The sequence below is a fragment of the Mustela nigripes genome, chromosome 15, assembly GCF_022355385.1.
Source record: "Mustela nigripes isolate SB6536 chromosome 15, MUSNIG.SB6536, whole genome shotgun sequence".
Lineage (NCBI taxonomy): Eukaryota > Metazoa > Chordata > Mammalia > Carnivora > Mustelidae > Mustela > Mustela nigripes.
Window position 1 is genome coordinate 5,157,636 of NC_081571.1, and position 5,484 is coordinate 5,163,119.

The window sequence follows — 5,484 nt, forward strand, 5'->3', positions numbered from 1 at the left end:
GTGTGTGTGTGTGTGTGTGTGTGTGTGTGTGTGTGTGTGTGTTTATATATCTTCCCCTTTCCCTGCCAGGGCTGCTTGCACATTGCCAGGCTCTGTCCCTGGTTTGGATGGGCTTTGGCCAACAGCATATTGGAGGCAGCAGATTCACGAAATGTTCAGAGGAAAGGGCATGGAGTGTTAGCAGCACAGGGACTGAGGCCAGCCTGGCTGGAGGGGACAAATCCAGGAAGTGTGGTGGGCGTGAGGGCAGGGTGTAAGCAAAGCCTTGTTGGTTTCAGCAGGTGGCCATAGCATGTTTACCCTGGTGGGGGCAGGGAAAGGAAATGGCAACAACTTTGCTCTTAGAAAAATCCCTCAGCAACTCTGAGAGTAGTAAATAACCTTCCCTCCCCTATGCCCCAGGCAGTTTTCAAACTGTTCCTCTTCAAACTGTCTCTGGGGGCTGTCTGGCGCTAACTCTTTAAGTAAGGATGGAGACTGGGTATCCCCTCATTTTCCCAGGTCACCCAGAGCTTAGCCTGCTGATTTTCTAAATTCCAGGTTTTAAGTCCACTGATCCTAAGAAGTCACAAAATTCAGCCCCTTTGGTTGTCAAAGCCAAATGCTATGGGGATTCCCTTTTCCTATGCAAGCTCCCCAGTGTGAGGGTCTCTTTCCTTCCCCTCTCTGCACTCATGCTTTGTCTGTAATGGTCCCTCTATTCTGTTTTGCTCCCCACTGTGTCTCTGCTCTTCCTACCCTCTTCAATGTGGCCTCTTGTCTACTTTTAGTTGTGGAGTCTGTTCTGCCAGACTTCAGATCATTTTCTGGGTTACTTACACTGATGTGAGTGTTATCCAGTTGTATCCAAGGGATGAGGTGAGCTTAGGGTCCTGTTCCATCAGCTTCCCACAAGGTGAAATGTTTTTTATAAAACCCTGGCAGAGACAGCACTTCCAGGTATATAAATGGGTATTTACCTTTTTCCAAATAAGTTGATTGTGAATGATTAAATGTTCTTGTTATTCCTGCCATTAATCTGCACAATTACTTCTTGCCAGGCACCATGTTGCATAGTTCATCATTAAGGCCACACTATGGAAAGCTTATTATTATCTTCATTTTATAAGTGAGGAAACTAAGGCACAGAGAGATTAAATAAATGGCCCCAGGTCCTCAGCTGCATATGTTTAGCAGAGCAAGGAGTCAAGTCAAGGTGTGTTTGACTTCCACAGCCCCAGCATCCCCAGTATGGACATCTAGCAGCTCCTCTCTGCTGAAGGACCAATCAGCACGTTCACAGCACATAGACTACAGTGCCACGTGGGAGGCATCCAGAATCTGGAGGCCATGACCTGGCTTCCATTTCCAGAACTGTATGACTTGGGGCTTGTGTCTTAACCTGTATGAATTGCAGTGTTGCCATCTCTAAAATGGTAGAAATTATCTCTCTTCCCAGGATTACTGACAGAATGGATTAAAATATGTTAAGTCTCAGATAAGAACTTGTCGATTCTTTAGTGTGTATGTGGGGGCAAGGGGTGAGGTCGAGATGGCTAATTCTATGTGCCAGTTTGGCTGAGCCATGGTGTCCAGCTGTTTGGTTAAACCCCCGTCTAGATGTTTCCTTGAAGGTCTTCTTAGATATGAATAACATTTAAATCAGTAGATTTTGAGTAAAGTAGATTATTCTCTGTAATGTGGGTAGGCCCTATCCAATCAAAAAGTATTAAAAGCAAAGATAAAATTTTCCCAAGGAAGAAGGGATTTGGTCTCAAGCCTGCTACACAGAAACCCTGCCTTATTTTCCAGCCTGCAGCCCGCTCTGTGGATTTTAGACTTGCCATACCCACAATTACATGAGCCGCTCTTTATCTCTCTCACCTTCTCTTTCTCTGCCTATATCTCTATTTCTATGCATATAATCTATGCCGTTTCTCTAGAGAATCCCAACGAATACAGGGGTAGAAGGCAAGTTTGGAAAGTCTTCAAATCCTGCCTGAACCTAGTTCTCCAGAGAAGTATACATGTACCAGTCAGAGACACCTGATAGGATGTGAATGCTCTGGATACTAAAGATAGCTAAAATGGAACTAAGGGTCTCATCTGCTCTCTAGCTGACAGGCAAAAAGTAGTTCTGTAGCATGCCAACCCAGGGATCTGTGGGAGCCACGGGGTATACCTGGGGAAGGGGCCGGGGAGGGGAGGGAATGTGGGTTGTTTTTAGAGAGGCCTAAGCTGTGGTAGGAGAGGGAGGAAGAGATAGAAGGCATTTTTGAGCGCAAGCACTCAGTGAAGGCAGGGCCTAGTCCTCACAGCCTATGCTTCTACTCACTGCCATTTTCCGACATGACCATCTGGCCGTTCGTCTGCCTGAGATCTCAGCATTACCTGGGGCCATACTCCCCTTCAGAACCCATGCCAGGAGCTTCCCCCATGCCTGTGACCGACTTCTGGGGGTCCCTCCACCTGAAAAACCAGCTCTACAATTCTCCACTTGGCAATTCAATGCTATTCTTTCCTCACAGCTCAGTTCACACAGTCCACACCACCCTTCCTGGGCATAGAATTGAGTATCCCCCATCTCTCCTCCTAGAGTTCTCTTAGAAGTATGTGTTTTTTGTCATCATCAGCCTGCAGCTTCTTCAGTTCCCTGTGCCTAGTTTCATACCCTGCATTTAGTACACATTCAATAAACATTCGCTGAATGAAACTGGGCTGGAAAAGAGTTATTTGGAATGGGGAGATTTTGAAGCAACGATATTGGTGATCATATGACCGATAAATGGCTGACATGAAATTCAGATTCAAGTTTTCAGTCTTAATTTCAGGAGGTATTCGCCATAGCACAGCTGGTAGACAAGCCAGCAGTGTGGGGGCCACCTTGGGGCAATCCCTGATCCCTAAGTAGGTGACAATGGTGGGCCGTAACAGACACCTGAGGCAAACAGGGATGGACCATCTATTTCAAGTCTAACAGCAGCCAAATCTAGACACAAAATTCCATTGACTGAGAAGGAAGGTCCAGGAGCAGAAGACAGGCAAAATGTCAGAATGTTCCTCAAACTTCTACCACAGCCTACAGTGAGAAAAGTATTTGACACTCTAATCCGGTAAACACCTTCATGAATATAGACACAGGGAGGAAATATTTGCAAACAATGCTGACCCTTAGTGCATGCAGTGGGCTCTGATACTTTTATTCTATCTGTTACTGTCAGTTCCTTCTGTTACTGTTTTCTCTGGTTCTGGTAGACTCTCTAAGGGGTGACTCCCATAGTCGGGTGTACTCTAGTGCTTGGGAATGTGAAAACTCCCACAGCGTGACAGTAAACAGGGCACAGACATGACATGCCCTCCCTCTGCTCCCTTTCTTCCTTCTCCCATTTCAGCCCATTCTCCTCCTCCTCTGGGGCAAATGCAGTTTCAGCCAGTGATCCTTTTATGTCTTGCCTTCCTAACAAATAGGTACTGTTTCCTTTTCTTTGGCAAGTTCTACTTATAACTTTAAGCTACTGGCAATGTGATTTATACAGTAACACTGGCATTATATGTTCTCTGTTGTGTCACTGAAAAACCCCAAAAGGGGACTCTTTTTCAATTCTTTCTCAGTATTTCCATAAAACAGAGAGCCCAAGAACTCAATTTTGCTGATTGTTCAGGCCTAACTATGTGAGGACTAGACTGATCATCTTTACTAGGCCCTCAGGATGATAAGGGTTAACCTAACTCCTGGACTCCCACGTGGGTCTCCGGGCCCCTCACTACCTCAGTCACAAATAATTTTACCGGGTGGTCAAATATAACATTCGAATCCTTATTCTACTTCTTTGTAAACTGACATTCCAGCCAGGCTAGCCAGCCCCACTGAATCACAGGGCTCCTCTCTGCAGCACTCTGACAAGAGCCTTTCTTTATGATTGAAACACTCATGGAAACCATGACTAATAAACAAGCGGCTCTACCCGAATTGACAGCAGCTCCTGTGACTGTCCTTCCCTCCATCCAGCCCTCCGAGGCTGCCCTCCCCAAGCTTTCCAAGTCTCTGTAGCACCTTCAGGTTACAACAGAATGTCATGGATTTTTGCTTTTCTAATCTGGCCAATCAATCCTATGGAAACAGGTATAGGCACAAGAGAAGGGCTGGGCCAGTTGCCTGCAGAGCTCAACTCCGCAACCATGTTCCCCCTCTGGCTGTCAGCCTCTGCTCAATTCTGGAATAGAGGATGGTGTTTTGACCTCTGTGATGTGGGAAGCAGGTGCTTGGATTTGCGGCCTCCTGTCAGGCGCTCCTCCAGAAGCCCGGCAGGCAGCGCTACTGAGGAGAAAGCTAGGTTTGGTGACGTCTCTAAGGTTGCCAGGGAGTTAGGGAGCACAGTTCCCAGTGCACCCCAGCTTATTCTCTTTCGACTCAATGGGCATTTCTGCTAGGACGTGATACACACGCACATTTCCAAACAAACACTCCCACCTTGTTCTCTTCAGTTGTGCACAAAAGATAGCAGGGTTCACAGGAGAGGCAGGGCTGAGGCAGACCACTCAAACCCACACAACTTTCTTACCAGAGCCCGAATGAAACAGTAATAACTGTAATAAAAAGACTTACACGAGGCGCCTGGGTGGCTCAGTGGGTTGAGCCTCTGTCTTCAGCTCAGGTCATGATCCCAGGGTCCTGAGATAGAGCCCCACATCTGGCTCTTTGCTCAGCAGGGAGCCTGCTTCCCCCTTTCTCTCTGCCTGTCTCTCTGCCTGCTTGTGATCTCTGTCTGTCAAATAAATAAATAAAATCTTAAAAAAAAAAAAAAAAAAAGACTTACACAATGAAAAGTCCAGGTAGATTCTGAGTAAAGAAATACAACAGAAAATATAGGACTTCACTTTTAAAAATGGTGGAGAATGAAAGATAGGGGCTCAAACATCTGTACCCCCATGTTCATAGCAGCATCACCGACAGTAGCCAAGAGGTGGAGGCAAGCCACGTGTCTACTGACAGATCACTAGATAAACCAACTGTGATATAGTCATACAATGAAATGTCACTCAGCCTATAAGAACATTTCTGACATAGGCTACAACATGGGTGAACACTGAGGAAATGATGCTAAATGAAATAAACCTACCACAGAAGGACAAATACTCTATGATCCCACTTATACGAGCTACAGCAGTCAAACTCATGGAGGCACAAAGTAGCATGCTATTTGCCACGGAATAGAGAGAGGAGTGACGGGAAGGGAGTTACTGTTTAATGAACTCGGGGTTTCAGTTTCTCAAGATGAAAGCGTTCTGGAGGCTGGTGGTGGTGATGGTTGTGCAACAGTGTGAATGTACTTGATGCCCTTGAACTGTTCACTTGAAAACGATTAAGATGGGGGGCGCCTGGGTGGCTCAGTGGGTTAAGCCTCTGTCTTCGGCTTGGGTCATGGTCTCAGGGTCCTGAGATCGAGCCCCGCATCAGGCTTTCTGCTTCCCCCTCTCTCTGCCTGCTGCTCTGCCTACTCGTGA